Source organism: Diadema antillarum, unplaced genomic scaffold (genome assembly GCF_040938485.1).
Source record: "Diadema antillarum isolate AM-2024a unplaced genomic scaffold, OU_Dant_1.0 seq00001323_RagTag, whole genome shotgun sequence".
NCBI lineage: Eukaryota > Metazoa > Echinodermata > Echinoidea > Diadematoida > Diadematidae > Diadema > Diadema antillarum.
In genome coordinates this window covers 339743-357249 of record NW_027272094.1, presented here as the reverse complement: position 1 = coordinate 357249, position 17507 = coordinate 339743, and the positions used below count along the sequence as shown (strand labels likewise).

At 38.9% G+C, this 17507-nt stretch overlaps 1 protein-coding gene across 1 annotated transcript in view; it reads right to left on the bottom strand.

Moving 5' to 3' along the window:
- The window catches only part of LOC139708256 (uncharacterized), a 48386-nt gene extending 37101 nt beyond the window's left edge, over positions 1-11285 (bottom strand). The window contains exon 1 of the mRNA XM_071620230.1: positions 11189-11285. The gene's annotated coding sequence lies outside the window, so the exon portion shown is untranslated. The remainder of the gene's footprint in view (positions 1-11188) is intronic.
- Between the last annotated feature and the right edge of the window lie 6222 nt (positions 11286-17507).

Sequence of the window (17507 nt, the reverse complement as noted above, 5' to 3'; positions counted from 1 at the left end):
ATCTACACTAATGACAATGTGAACAAATTCATGAGAGTGCATGATTGTATGTAGCATGTGCAGGGCTCACAGATTTCACACAGTCCTGTTTTATTCACTTCCTGCTGTGAGGACCGGAATACTTCCTTGTTTCTTAGATCGCTGCACTTACACTTCCCTCTGGCTCCGTGCAGAGACAGACCGTAATTTTTCATTCCTCCCTCTCTCTCGCTCTCTCTGTACAATAACATTCTCATTCGTACAGCAGCAGGGCTTCATGCAGTCTCTATCCCTGTCTGTCTCTCTGTCTGTCTCTCTAGCTCTCTTCATCTCTTTCTGAAAGGACTTCTATAGGACAAAGAAGCAGCCATTCCTTCTTCTTCTCCATCTCCTAACCCCCAGCACCCTCTTTGCTCAGTCTAAGAGGCATCACTGCATCTTTACCCTCTGGTTCCTAATGTGATATCTGAACTTTGGTGTTGGCACCCCCCCCCCCAAAAAAAAAAAAGTGATGCTACAAATTAGATCCCTGTTACACATGAAAGGCAGCCCGAGGCCTGCATTTGTGGCCGGCCTGAGGCCACTTTGCAGACCATTTGCATGTGAGCTTCGGACCAGCTTGAGCAATGACGCTTTTCATGGACCCCGTTTACATATGGACCAGCCTCACGTCGCCTTTCCTTACTTTGCCTTAGGAGAACCCTTTTAGGAAAGAAACATAACGAACGATATGTTTCGATCGATACTCTAACGTGCACTCGGCTCAGCAGAAGGTCATGTGACCAGTCAATCGCAGCTCCGAAAGCAGGCCTTGGGCCAGGTACCGCTTACACATAGCCACAACCGGTCTGAGGCCGGCTTCAGACCACCTCCAGAGATGGCCTGAAGTGGAGTTAGCCCGAGGCTCGCCCGAGTTTGGTGTGACCATTTACACGAACATGAGAAAGCCGACCTCAGGATGGCCAGAGTCCGACCTCAGGTCGGCTTTCTCATGTGTAACAGGGGTCTAATTTGACACACAATGTAAACCCCTATAATTACAATAATGGCAGCACTGTGATATTTTAGTATGCAACATAGGAGCTACAACCAGGGAGGTGAGTCACCTACAACAGTATGCATAGAATAGAAAGAGCTGTATCCAGGAACTCTCAAAAGCAAACTGCATGTGATGAATTGGCAATTCATTCTGAAGTGTACCTTCTATCCCGGCACACATAATATTTGATGATGCAATCACAGTTCCTCAAACATGATCATACAGTGTACACTTGCAAACAGAGCAAGCACCCTATGTGCATGCAAGTAGTCGAGCTGTTCAGGGACAGCTGTTCTCTCTGTTGCTGGAAAGTGCAGAGAGCACTTCTAAGCTGATTGTCTCGATATTCTTTGAAGTCTTGAATTGGACTTTCACAAATAGAACTCAAAACATTTATAAAGCAAAATGCAAAGCAACAAGTTTAAATAAAGGTTCCCCCATAAAATACACATCAACTGTCTTACCCCCCCCCCCCCCCCCCCACCATCTCTACAGGTCTGTGAAGTGAAACAATATCAATGTCAAAGAGGCTTCAATGAAACAGCTGAATAATAGGAGCTTCCTTAGAATCAGAAATTTAATACAAAGACATTTCATGAAGAAGATTCTGTTACCTCCTCAGAATCAGTATTTTTTAAAAATGGTTAGGGATATGTGCTTTGCATATATCTTTTGGGTTTTAGTTACATTGGCCACGATCAAAGTTTATGCAAATAGGATGCAGTGTTTAAAGGGATAGTATAGTAGGCCCTATTGGTTGAAGTGTAGATTCAGCTTTTCACTTTTATGAAAGATACTTAGAAACCATTTAATAAAATGTATAAGAGCATACAATTCTAAAAGGAATTCTAAGTTTACTTCAGGAAAACTGGTTTTGAAATGTCCAAGATATCCAAAAACAAAGTACAAAGTAAAGCAATCCTATTGAAAGGTGGGTCCCACCTTCGGATCTCTTTGTTTTGGATATCTCAGATATTTCATAACTATTTTTCATCAAATAAACTTTGAATTCCTCTTGGAATTATATGCTCTTTCATATTTCAAAAGAGGCTTCTCATGATCTCAAAAAGTTATCATCAGAAGTTGGAAACTTGATGCTCCATCTCAACTGAAATGTACCACCTCTTCAAATGTCACTACTCCACTACCCCATTACTGAATTTTAAATTAAAGACAAAGGCATGGATTCTGTCCATAACAATTAACTACCATATCTCACCTCAAAACCACCACTGAAAGTTTGATGTGAAAGAGTATGATCCAGTCTAATTTCATTCATTAAGAAAAAAAAGGGTTAATTAGAGAAGATCTGTGAGCTGGGCGACTGAAGAATGGTGGGGTAACAACATCATTACAAATTGCACAGTCCGTATCATACTATAAAACAAACTACATTTTGCATTGGGACCTACTAACTCTTTCATGGATATATATACTGTGTCAAATTCCACATCTTTCTTTATAGTGTCTTATTCAGAGAAAACTGCCATACATGTCATTCTGTTTTGTTTTGGTTTCTCTTTAATCTTCCTCTATTTTAACCCGTTGAGGACAGGCTGATTTTACTACAACACGCATTTCCCATCTAGGCAATTGCCCGAGGGACTTGTCCTCAACTGGTTATGAAAGTCAGTGTCAACAAAAATGTCATTTCACATTAATTGTCCTTCAAAGCTCTCTATGAATATACATCTCTCTTTCTCCAATTATCTATCTTTATCTATCTACTGCATCTATCTAGTGTCTATCTATCTAGTGTCTATCTAGTGTCTATCTAGTACATCTATCTAGTATCTACATAGTATCTAGTATCTATCTAGTATCTATCTGGTAATATCTGTCTACTATCCATCTAGTATCTACATTATAGATCTATTTACATAGTCTATCTGTATCTACCTCATACAGTCTCTCCCCTCTCCATCTAATCCCTCCTACTTCTTACTTTTCCTCTTGAATAAATCCTAGTACATGTATATGACCACTTCCTTCTCACATTCATTTCCTTCACAAAGAAACCTCCTTCCTCAGAAGAATTCACTTCCTCATCTGTGTACTCACAGTAATCATCACCCAGTTTATGTCCCTTTTTCTTTGAAACAAATCAGAAAAACAAACACAATTACATGTAAAATTGGTGTTAAACTTTTGATCACAAGACACTTACCTCCGGAATTTTCAGCTGTTAATGCTACAGCCGTCATCAGCAGAATGACTCGTCTTTGCCTTGCTCATGTGATGGTCAATGAGCGAGTCATTAGACTTTCGGAAGGTTGTACACCTAGCACCCTCCATCTTTGTTGAGAGAAGGTTGGTAGGCCCTGATGTAGATTGCTTCCTGAACTCCCCTTTCAAAGTATCGAGGTTCCCTGTTTAGAACCTCCACCTTCTCCAGGTCCAGGCCATGGCCTGGCGATCTACATCAAGCAATCTGCATCAGGGCCCAACAACCTTCTCTCAACAAAGATGGGGGAGGGGGCCTCCAACCTTCAGAAAGTTTAACACCAATTTCAGTTGAATTTCCAATACAGACGAGCTTCTACTCTAAAACACAATTACGTATCAAGTCCCCTACCTGATTCCCCTTTTTACACCCAATTCTATAATTTCTAGATCTGATTTTTGCAGGTGGGAGCACAACATTTTCTCTCTAGATAGCTTGTGAGATAAGTCTCACTGCCCTAAAATACTTTTATTGGTGGGGGTGGGGTCGATTTTCAATGACACTAAAATTCTGAATTTTACTCATTCTAAACAAGTTTTGGACAATAATCTCTATACCTGTCAGGATTTTGCACTAAATGGACAAGAATCGGCTAAAAACCTTTCTGGTACCATAGCATTAACTGTCTGGTTTCAATCTGTTAATTTCTTGCCATGGTGACAGTTTTATCAGTCCACGTAACATACAGTATGTTCACCACTAAGTCTAGGAATGGTATAAAACAGTTTCAATAGAATTTAAGGGCTGATGTTATATTTTCTAATCAACATTTGGCCATTCAGATGAACAAGAACAAATTTTCAATGAGCATTTATTATTTGACCTTCATATGTTAGTACAAGATGTCAGTCCAGCATAATGTACGCTAGCCCCAAAATGTTTATTTTGGCATAAATTCCATTATATTCCTTGTTTGAAGGTATTTGGGGGCAAAGCCATCATTACAGTGTTCTCAGAGATCATATTGTACTGGGGGCTAATGCACATTGTAAAGAGAAAATTATCTGACACCCATGAAATGTACCCTTTTACCTTGGAAATGCCCACTTGCAAAAAGGCTGCTGCCAAGCTTACCTATAGATAGAACATACAGTGTTGTTTTCTTCTTTTTCTTTTTTCTATTCTTCTCCTCCTCCTTCTTCTTTGTTATCCTCCTCTTCTTCTTCATCTTCTTTTGTGGTGGTGATGGGGGGCTTCTTTATGCCATAGTAACTGATGCATGTCGTGCATGGCTTTTAACATGCTCCTGTTGTTGCCCCATAACCCATGCACCCGAACATTTGCAATTTTGTACACTACTGTAAAGACATGCATGTGTGTGCACAGCTCACAAAATGAACAGTTGCCAAGTTGTCTCAGACGATGAAAATTAATCAATGCCTGGATTTGGCAAAATACTGCTCTTTTCTGTCAGGCTAATCTAAATAGGACCAGGAACTGTGATTTTTTTTTTTCTTTTCTAAAAGTTAGTATTACTTACACTGTAGTGCAAAGTACTCAAATGACAAATTATAGAAGTGTACAAAACATTAAACTTCAGGCACTTTCTGATCGAAATCTACCAGTGAGCACTACTAACATGCAAGGATCAGTAGTTGTTGGAATGGGTATCAACCTATCATGTACTGGGCCAGAATCTGAATGCGGAAATTGTCATCTTGTCAACATGCACAGGCTCTGAATATCAACTATGCATCTTATCACCAGGGAAAGATAAGGAACTGGTGACAGTCATTGAATATGGTGTAATCAGAAATCTTGACATAAATCTTTAAAAATTTGACAATTTAAGGAAGAAAAAGATGCTTTCAATTTTCTATAAAATGTTAGCACCCATTCATCAATCAGAGGACTAAATTTAACAGTTAAGAAGACTTTGAATATTCTTCCACGCTGCTTCCACCAAAACAGTAATGATCAATAAAAGGCTCAAACAAAAATTGTCCACTCTTCATGAAACACTAACAATACTGATTAGACCAACCCTGCAGGATATAACAAAAATAAATTAACAAACAATAGAGTAAATTCAAATGAATAATAATACAGCACAAATCACAAAAAAAAAAGATTTCTTGGAGTTGATGAGTCAAAGGTATTTCCCACAATCACATCTGATAATAGTATACAATATTGTACATTTTCTGTATAATATTCAAATGTCAAATTGCATTCAGACAACAATGTTCACAGAATTCAAAGGCACCTCAATATTGAAGAAACAACATTAAAGAGGGCATCACAACATTTTGAATGGATCTTTGGTTACTTTTCTCTGATTGCCATGGTAATGGGGTAAACTTAAGCTAAACTGCACAACATCATCAAACAAACAAGTTTACAGCCATCAGCACTTTGTATGTTTGGCCTACTGTGACATCAAATACTTCCAAAATAAACAGTGGACTGAGCAGACAACAACATACAGCTGTAATTAGGAAAATGTGAAAAGACTAAGAGAAAATTAACAACGTCCTTGCCTCGAGAATTGACCCTGGGAATATATACATGTATCCTATAACATAATCTTATCATGCTGCTCATAGCAGATCTCTAGTCATACATGTACTTTAATACTCAATCTCAAGCTACCTCTTAAAAAGGCTATTGTGCATTTCATGGGCAAAGGTCATTGACCCCTACCATTCAGCTTCAATGACTAGGTGTACTATGTTTTCATAACATGCAATGTTTTTTCTGGTCTATGGCCAAATTATTGATTTACAACTTTTTGGCCAATACAATCAAACCTTTACTCTTTGTGAATACATGACTGCTTCAAACCGTTTCAAGCAGGAGATGTTTCACAAACTTGGAAACCTACTTGGATGGAAGCAGTTCTACGAGCAGTTCTGTAAACTTCACTAGCCATCATGGTGCAATTCCACATATCATACTCTAGAAGACTTTAGGAACAGAATCAAATCACACATACAATGTACACTGTATAGTCTCTAAAGTGACTTACACTTTAAAGAGACTTTCACCCTCATCAAAAAGGAGAACACTGTCTTGTCTCTTTCCATATAGTGTCAACACAGAAATTATACACTTACACACACAGACACACACACGCACAACATATATATAATTATATATATTAAAGTTTTAATATTCCACTAAAGCGCTAACCTATTCTTGAGGATCGCGCCGATATTTTCAGGGGAAAAAACGGGCATCCGAAGCCGTGTTTCAGTGCAAATGCGCCGTCAACGAATTGGGGAATCTGCGCATGCGTCAGCGGGTCTCTCTCTTGCCAATGTAATCCCTGACGGAATTACGAAGTATAATATATTTTTGTCAAAATCAGATACAATGTATCTATGCAAATCAGAAGAGGCGGTGGTGTCAACAACCTACATGTAGGTGTACAACCATCCCATTGGTTTATATACAAACAAACAAACAAAAATATCAACAACAACAAAAAACATACGTTCAGTGCTCTTGGTCAATAATGTAATATTCATTGTATCTCCCTTCTTATAATAAAAAAATAAAAAAATTGCCAGGATACTACAAGCCTACAGTGCTATGATGCAAAAGATACAACTTGTATTTTTTTATGATTTTTGTGTAAAAAACTAGAAATGTCGCTACGGCGACTGGTGTATGCCTCCGCCATAATGCATGGTTCTCCTAATAGGTTTATAGTACAATGTCTTGACAATGTGTGATGACAGTTTCACACAATTGGCAAAATATTAAAATGACAGGTTTGCCACAAATGTGATGAATGTTCACTTTCCTAGAACTACCTTGTAGGTTCAATTGGATGAATGATTAAAACGTCAGAGTGCAGGTATTTGGGGGAACAGATGATTTTTACTTGACTTTTGACCCTTTTATAAGTTTATGCATTGAGTAATTTTCAAGGTATTGAGAAAAAGTATAATTTCAGTATCAAATGGTAAAATAGTATTATCTAAACCTGGCCTTTGACCTTTGACCTCACAGTTCCAAAGAGAATCACTATCAGGTAGAACATGCATGAATATGTAAGTTTCATGATAATACCTTGAGTTACTTTTGAGATATGGAGGAAGAAGTGCAATTTAGCACTTTCACTTGACCTTTGACCTTTTGGCAAGAAACTTCCCACAGAATATTTATTGGGTTATACATGCATACATCAAGTTTTAAAAAAATCCTTCAGGCATTGCATAAATATAAGGAAAGTAGTGATATTTTGAGGAGTTGACCTTGACCTTTGACCCCTGACCTTTGACCCATGACCCCCAACTTCCCTAGATAATCACTGCCCATCGGTACATGCATATATACTAAGTTCCATGAAGGTACCTTGAACCATTTGCGAGATATGGAGAAAAAATGAAATTTCAACCTTTTTTTCACAAAATAACCTGTGACCTTTGACCTTTGACCCCATGACCCTAAAATCCAAATAAAGTATCATCCCCCCAGGATATACCCTCATACCAAGTTTGATGCAAAACCACCTCACTGTTCTTAAAATATCGACAAAAACAAAACGGGACGGACGTACGGATGGACGGACGGACGGACGGACGGACGGACGGACGGACGGACGACCCGAAAACCCGATAATGCCTCCGGCCACTTCGTTGGCGGAGACATAAAAAGAAGAAGAAGCTCAAGAACAGGGTTAATATAAGACTTGTAAGGTGACAATATCATCACCACATCAAATTTTCATATTTTTAGAAGGATATCTGGTTGATGCTATTATCAGTTTAGTGGAAAAAACAATTTTGGCAGATTTCCATATTTTTCTTATCTTAACCCATTGAGGGGGGGGGGCTGATTTTGCTAAAACACACATTTCCCACAGACCCCTGCCCAAGTATACTCGGGACTCATCCTCAATGGGTGAACAAAATCCCTACCAGTCTGTTTGTCTGAGAGGCCACATGAGCACCTTTAAGATTCAAAGATTTTACATGATGCCAGCATCTCTGTGTCTTGATGATAAGACTATTAAAACAAGTAGCTCCAGCAAAGTTCAATGACCTTGAACATTATGCCAGCTCCTTTCCCCAGAAAGTTAATTAACCCGTTGAGGACGGTTTGATTTCACTACAACATGCATTTCCCATTGACACTTGCCCACGTATACTCGGGGACTCATCCTCGATAGGTTACTCTTTCCTTCATCCTCCCCCCCCCCCCCCCAACCCCTTAGGCAAGGAGAGATGTTTACCACATTGTATTGACAGATTTTTTTTTCACAGAAAAGCTTGTTTACTTTTCTACCGAAAACAGATACTGTCCACAATCAAGAGGAGTCGACACCCACCTCACATGAGCTGTTAGGAATGTTCCCTCTAGAGACAACTTTTTATACACAATACCTCACTCCAACTGTTACAAGCTAGTGTATTTCTATCCAATTTCAAGAGCATCTTCACTTTATCGCCTTAACACTGGGATTCTTAATATCCCTTTGCATGCTTTGAATGTTGACTGGTAGAAGAAAAGCCCATACTAGTGCTGTATCAGGAAAGTGGAAATTTCACCTCCCTGCAGGTGGTGTACACACTGTCCAAAGTCCCTGGCACAAAAGGGGTTAAACTGCATATTGACAAAAAAGTTCTAAGAGGTACATTGTAGACCTACACTATTTGCACACAGATGGGAAAATACTGTCGAGAACAAATTTATAAACATTTGAAAGATCCGAGTCACAGAATCAGGTGAGTGAATAACAAAAAGAGAAAAAAATGATCTTAAGTTTGCTCACACCAAAGGTACAGTGTACATAATTCAAAATGTCCTGGCATATCAATATTGCTGGATATATTATGTTTTGTAGATTTGTTTTAGTTTTGCTTTTTGTTTGTTTGTTTGTTTGGGTTTTTTTTTTTTGCGTTTTTTTTTTTTTTTTGGGGGGGGAGGGGGTTTGCTTTGAATTTGACAGCAAGCAATCATGCCTGAAATTCATTTATGAGTCATTATCCAGGCTGCACCTGAATAACAAAAAGTTATCAGAAAAAAAAGAAATATATATATATATATATACATTGAGAGGAAATGAAATTGAGAGTTATAGGCCTAGGCCTATACCTGATATGCACAGATCATATAACTTTAATCTTTAAAAAAAAAAAATGAAAAAAAAAAATGTGGTCTTGTGCCAAGAGGAATTCAGCTATGAAACTTATTTTGACATGAAACTTATTTTGACCTGAAATCTTGGCCTTCAGTAGGTAACAGGAGAAACTTCTACAACCTCTATTTTACTATCCATCATGTGGCACCATAATAGGCCTACCTGTATTTTTTTTTTCTTGTTCAAAGAATTGATAACTACGCAACCTTCCAATCAAAAGCCGTACAACAAACTCTTTTCTTTGATCTCTTAGCCTTTGAAATTCCAAACTATACGAATAGCACAGACTCATCAAACTCAGACAGAAAGTAACATAACAACAAAGGCCAAGGCTTTCATCACTTAACATTATTAGTAAACATAAGAGAACAAAAGTTTCAAACCACCACACTTTCTCTTCTTATTCCAAACTCATGCCATCTCATCAAAGAGGTAGGCCTACCAGTATGTGATTCAGCTTGTTGCTCCTTAGAATCAACTGCCACAAATGTACACTACCATATATGACAGTTCTGGTTACTGGTAGCAATGCATCAATGAAATACAGTGCATATTGGACCTATAAACCTTGGTAAGAAAATATTAATTTTCCACTGATGTCAGTCCCTGAACAGTAGTTCTTTCACTGAAATTATCCCAGCATAGATCAATTAGTGTCTCTTCGTGAGTTTGACATAACCCATATTCTACAAGAATACTCACGTTTCGGTGGTGTGAGGTCAACCACGAAATGTACAGTGCAAAGTTCACCGTGCGTCGCGAGTTGAAGATTCACACCTCTTCTTGTATCCTTTTTAGTCTTACCACCAATGAAACTTTCAGTGATAAGGCACTCCGTGTTCCTTTTCAGCTAAAATCACCCAAAGTAATTGACAGTATGGGGGTAATGCCCATTAGCAGAATTAAAGCATCACATTCGGGTAAAAATTACAACTAGACTATAAAAGATCAGTCCTGACTCCGAGGTTGAACTCATCGCGCGGTATATAACACCGCGTTGAAGGACAAAAGCTTGTGGTAACCGAAGCATGTGCCCGCGCTGCCAAGTACCCACAAAGACCCATTAGAGAAACCTTGCTCGAATCTCGAAGTTTGGAGATGATTTCAGCAAATGACACATCAAAGGGTGGAGTAGACATACAAGCACGACAGTTTCTTAACATGAAGTCAAAATCTGTGGTCGAAACTAACGAAATCGAAGAGGAGAATCTTACCTCAGCCAACACTTTTTTTTCCGTATCCATGCCCGCCGCAGCACGCTCGAATCCTATAGTTATTAACCTAGCAAAGCCTTATGTATTTCCTAGGCGAGACGTGTATAAAGTCTATGGCGATCCCTCCGTACGTGGTGTGGTACCTTGTGTGTGATGAGTTAATGACGTGTTAACTTCAACCCGATTCCGTAACCGTCCAAAAGATTTTGGATGAGGAGAATTATCATCGTCCCAACGGAGTAAGACAAAATGATCGTCCTCTGAAATGAAGGATGAGACTACGTAACAGACAGGGTTGAGACACAGAATCTTGCACATCGAGATTGTTAGGGTAAACTTGCCTCTATTTCCTACCTTATTGTTCGGGGAGAATTCGCAGCTAGGACAAAAAGGATCGCTCGCGCGCTCAATAACGTTTGATGCTAGTGTGTGTGTATGTGTGTGTATCGCCGCAGCACTGTTCATCAAAGGCATTTAACGACACACAGGCATCGCGCATACGCCCAGTATGTTACCAACCAGTTTGACTATTTTCCCCGTTAAAGAGCGAGGGACATTCGAAAGGTTTCCAAGGCAAAATATTTTGTTCTGCGCAAAAGTATTAAACAAAATTGGTATGAGATGAAAGCTTAGAGTCTCACCTTTCCGATTGTCGAAAATTTCCCCTCAAGAACGGCAAAATCAAAAACGCTGGGTCCAAGTTCCTTCAGACTTTCTGCCTCCGATCGGAGTCGCCGTATGGAATCCAAAATGGCGCTCCGAGAGTTTGAGGTTATTGCAAAGCGGATCGTGTGCGACGTGCGCATGCCATTATTGAAACTCAAGCGACCTCAATGAACGGGTTACCTATTAGGCTCATATAAAAAAAAAGAGTAAGCAAAGTTTTTCCACATCGCTGGTAACCCACTGGAATACAGGATAACGACGTTCAACTAACTAACATAGATGTTATGAGCATCCTCTTTCACACGGTCCCTTCAAAATATTGGGAGTTTGAAAAAGGCTTGATCTAGAAATATAACCGTATGATGTTCGACGGGGTTTTAAAAGTCGACTGGCTCTCGCACGGGATTGATGATGTCATCTTGCACTCCAGTCGGCAGTGTTCACGCAAGATGTCGAAGGTCCGCGTTTTATAACGTGGGTTGCAAACGGTGGTCTATTGACCGACACATCAAAGGAGCTTAACGGATTCTGAAGTAATGGGGGTTATAGGTACCGGTATATTAATGTTCGAAGCTTTCCCAGATTCAGGTATAGAAATGGGCAGTTTGCATGTTGTTAGTGTTTGCTTCCAGTTATAGATTTTTTCATCTCTAGGCCTATCAGTTTCTAATAGGGCCCTATGTGCCAGTCAACAAGTCGGCCCTATCGTTTCTCTGCAGTTTTAATCCGACCATATCACACACGATACATTGCCAAAAATATAAAGAAGAGAACCGTAAAATCTTGTGTGATTGTATGGCAGGGCATTCAGATTAAAAAGCTGGTATGGGAAAGATAATCCCAGCAACGCACTGTAGTTAGCCTACGCAGGTAGGGCCTACTGTTGTACATGTATTTGTAATACACTCTATAAAAGAAGTGGTAAATCAACATGTTAAATGTTTTCACTCCTCAGACCTTTGAATAAGATGTTAAATTCAAATGTTAAACTGCATACCATTTCAAACATGGTAGATGTAAATCTAACATTTTGAGTGTTGAATTTAACATTTAGAATACGGTTGGAGAGTGAAAATGTTGATTTACCATTTTATTTTCAGAGTGTAATAGCTGCACTCGTATATAGACAGAATCGATAATATCATTAATCAATGTATATTAATTCTTATAGACTTGCCACCATTGCGTCAATACTAGGCCTATAGGCCTAAATGAGAATTTGCATCTGACCATTAAAAAAAATGTAGGCCTATGATAGTAAATTTGATCTCCAATAACATAACGTTTGGAAACTAAAGAGATGAAATTTATTCGGAAATGGCACAGATTGGGTCAAATTCCAAGGTAAATGCCAGCACGCAAAATTTTAGATGCGATACTGATGGAGAACAATTATCATAGAAGACTCCCAGTGTCACAATGGTATAGGGCCTGTAGGTTGATATGCATTAAAAATTGAATAGGTTATGCAAGGTTTACATCTTCACCAGTAAACAACGACGTTGGATAATCATTAGCATTCTAATAGTGATAAGGCGTTTTGTTTTCTAGCATTATTTTCACCACGGCGTTTGATTGTGAATGCATCAGAGGTTTCAACATAAAAAAAAACACCTCCTTGCATCCTATGTTGAGAGATGACTATGTGATATTTGGTCAATGGTCAATTGTGTATTTTGTATACATTTTCTCACAAATGCAATTAGATACATGTACCTCTCTACAGCCAGTCGTCTTGCCATTCAATAATGCCAAACTTGCACAATCTTCTGAATATCTATACTCTTCAGAACTCTCTTTTATATAGTGGAAATGAAAAGGTCATCTTACAGTAATTTACGATAAGGTTTAGTATACTGACAGATTTGTCGACTTATAGCCTTAAAAAAATCATATTCCCATCATCAGATCATATTAATATGTATATATATATATATATATATATATATATATACAGTATGTCCAAAAAAATTACAATCAAATTTTCGCATTGATAACACCCAAAATGATTAAACTGTCTATATGGTACTTCAGAGTTTTAAAATAATCAACATCTTAGCTCTATTTTGCAGAAAAACCCATTCAATTTGGTTAAGCGGTCACAAAGAAATGTGGAATGTTGGAAAGCATGTCAGGAGTCTGATTCTTCAAAGTTTGGCACTGTGTGAATATAGACAGAACTTGGAGAGAAGAGATTCTTGACATCCTCTACGAAATTCCTCATTTCTCTGTGCAAAAACTTATCATTGTCTTAGCATACACTACAACTGACGAAGGCCTGAGGCAGGCTGAAAATTTTGTAGTAAAAAAACCTTGTTGGATCCATGGCGTATATATGAGACTCGTTATAATTATATATAATTATGCAGTATTAATCGCAGCCATGAATAACTTGCTACTGCTCATTTATAACTGGCACTATAATCTCTGTCATCTCACATCAATGCGGATATAATAATGTATACTCCGTTTTTCTTCCTTCCCACTTCCCATGCAATTGGTTTTCTCATGATCCCAGTTCTGTACCTTCGGAAACCCATCACTATCATTTATCTTGCATTCTGCATACCATTCTACATTCTTAATATCGGCACCTTGTTCAACAAGCTGTGCTTTACTAAGACCCCTCACAACATTCTATGCATAAACCTGCTTCATTTTGTAACCGATATATTGCATTGTGATGTACATGAATGTAATTCCCATGACGTATAGGACTGATAAAAAACATGAATAAAAAAAGAAAGGCCAACTATGTGAATGTTTGTGAAAATAGATAAACTGAAACTGGAATTGTTTTGAGATAATACGTCGCAAGGTTCTGAACTGATTTTAATTCACGAAAGGTACAATAAAACATAATAACTCATGGCACAATATATAGTATAATGCTTAGGCCTGTATATAGGGCCTTTGTTTTGTTTCATGTTTGTTTTGTTTTTTTGTGTGTGTTTTTGCATTGTTTCATACATTCTATTGTGTCTGTGCATATACCCCTGTGTTGCGAAACATTACTTTTTGTGATGGTGCATTGGACTGATCTATAATATACTGTACATATTCCCGGGAGAACAATCATGGAAACTGCTATTCTATCACCTTTCGCCCCAGAAATATTGAAATAATACTCACAAACTGTAAAAAGTACAGTGTAACACGGCAATTCAAGGGGGAAATCGCTATTGGCATATATTTCCTTGTTCGTTTAACCTCACTTAAGAGATTGTTAAAGCCAAATGCCAAAAATAGTAAGCTACAAAGAATGTCAATTTAATTGTTCTTTTTCTTTGTGCAGGGACATACGTTTATAGATAGAGCAAAGGTTAACGTGTGTGGCAAGCATGCAGTCAGTTATACAGTTAGGAAGTACATGATATAAAAAAAAAATCCCCTCATCCATAAATGCGTCACTTATAGGAAATAATAACCCTATAAACTTTTGACTTTCGTCATTTGTGGCGACACAAAGCTATATGCTGGTTGGCTACAATGATTTTATATGAAATGTCTGTTAATACCAATGATATAAATGGACTGGCAAACCGGACCTGCGTAGAGTTGCGTATTGTTGCGTATATAGGCCTACCTATGTGATAGGCCTATACATCTAAATCACTAATTCGAAGTCATTTAAACGAAAGATAGATGCAGGGGCCGCGGAACCGGGGGGGGGGGGGGCTGGGGGGCTGCAGCCCCCCAGCCCCCCCCCCCCCCCCCCATACACACACACACACACACACACACACTTTTGGATCGTGAAAAAAAAGGAAAAAAAAGAAAAAGAAAGAAAGGGGAAAAATCGGGGGGGGGGGATCACACTACCCGAATTTCTCACGAAGTGTTTTTCAGATTGCTTTATCTTGATTTTAAAAACGCAAAAGCTCCGTCGAGAGGGAGGGGGCATCCCCCTCCCACACCCTCCGGCCCCCCTACCTCATTAGACTTTGTACATACACATAGATGATGCACACGCGGAATAAGAGCTAAATGCTGTGATTTTGCTATTAACACCTTCCTGAAAAATTATTTCCAGAAATATTTTTTTTGGGGGGGGGTGGGGAGCTAGAAAAAAAGTCCAAGTATTGCACCACAAGACTTAGTTTGCACCAGATCGCTGAATTTCAGGTCTGAAAATGTAAAATCACCTTCGTGTGGGAGGAGAAATATCCCCTTTGTATATACACCCTCGTGAGCATGCCTTTTCTGTTTGATTGCTTAACAGACAACGTTCATGAAATTAATTGTAACAATAGATTAATACAAGAAGTTTATTTAAATGCTACCACTTTATAGACAAATTGTTCAATAATAATCCACATCAAAATATCCTGCTACCTTAAACAAGTGGGGCCGTTTCAAGTCAATAAAAGACGGAAAAACATGCATCATATTGCACCATTTACAAATAAAAATACAAAAAATCTCACCGTGGGAGGGGGAACACCCTCCCCCCCCCCCCCCCCCCCCGTTCCCTCCGCTCGCTCGGGCTCGGTCGCTTCGCTCCCTCGCATAGTAACCACCGCCCTCCCAATATCACAAGATCATTATCCAGGCTACGCCGGTGCGTCTAAGCGGGGGGTTTCAAGTCGATAAAAGACGCAAAAGATGCATCAAATTGCACCATAATTTTACAACATCAAAATGCAAAAAGTTCTCCCGTGGGAGGGGGAACATCCCCCTCCCACACCCTCCTCCCCCCCCCCCCCCCTACCCTCCGCTTGCTCGGGTTCGGTCGCTTGGCTTCCTCGCATAGTAACCGCCGCCCTCCAAAGATCACAAGATCATTACTATATAGTATCCAGGCTGCGCCGGGGGGGGGGGGGGGGGGGGGGGGGGGAGGGTGTTGACCTAATAGTAACCTAATAGCCTTGCGTAGGCGTATATAATTTACGTATAAACTGGGTATGTTTGGGCCCTTTTATTTACGCCAAAGTACGTGAAAAGAAAAATAAACGTGTTAATTTTTTTCCGCGTACATACCCCGCATACCCCTTTGTCGTCGCTATATAGGCGTATTATACTTGTTGCTAATTCAAGGACGGCGTAGCCACAGCGTTAAGGTAGCGTATGCTCGGCGTAAGTTGGTATAATGCAACACCATGCAACCCCACGCAAGCCCGTTGTTAAAGCCCCTTTTATAGATTAACATTTCATTCGTCCAATAAGAAGCAGTTGTAGAAACTTCCGTTAATAAAGTCGTTTACAAGTCACTTTTCCTTGGAAATAATTATCTCTTTTAATGCACTCACCGCAAGTGATTTGAGATACATGTATCATGTATCTTTTCTTTCAAAATCAATTTGAAGAAAAAAAAATGTTTGATTGTTTCGAAAAATCTATCTGAGTATCTTCACCAAAGTTAAGTTTTATAATTATGGTGATTTCATCATAATGAAATCGTAAAGTTGGGCTGATCTCTTAATGGTTGAAAAAGAACCGGAATATCAACAGTTATTACTCAGCGGCTACCGTCTTATACCTTTTTATCTTCACACCACATTAGTTTAACACACGCACACACATTTTTTTTCACTCTCTCTCTCTCTCTCTCTCTCTCTCCCTTTCTCTCTTCTTTCTCTGCACTGCATGACAACGACTTAGTGTAGGATTTGTCAGGGTGTATGTTTCGGGTTAATTTCCATGTCTATAGTTTGTTTCGTCATTCCACTTTGTGATTTGTTGTATAACGTGTGGGGAGAATGTATACAAGCATTGTTTTTCAGCATTTCCGTAAACTTCTAGTATTTTGCAAACCGTATGCATGTCCTTTATCATACATTGTGATGTAATTGAAATTATGCATTCAACTTCTGTAGTCTACGATGTTTCTGCTGGAAATAGAAAAAATAAAGAATGAATTAAAAAATCACGGTGTTTTTTGGGGGGTGCTTTTTTGTGTGTGTTTGTGTTTGTTTGTTTGTTTGTTTGTTTGTTTGTTTGTTTGTTTGTTTGTTTGTTTATTTTTAAATGGGCCCTTCCGTTATAAACGCTAAATAGCAGATAATTGTCCGGTATATTCTATCTTTGAGGGAAAGTTCACCCAAATATACATGTGGTCTGAATGAATGCAACAATATTTTAGTAGAACATATCCGTGAAGTTGGAGGAAAGAGGGACAATCCGTTCAAAGTTATGAACATTAACAAGTGTCGGTGCCGCCATCGCCGAATGAGATTCACAACTTAAATAAAAAATATTATTGTTATATAGTATACAAGGCATTATGTTCAGAGGCCGTCGTCCAAGTCAATCGTTTTGCTTATTGATAACAGTCTCCTCCACCTGTACACTTAA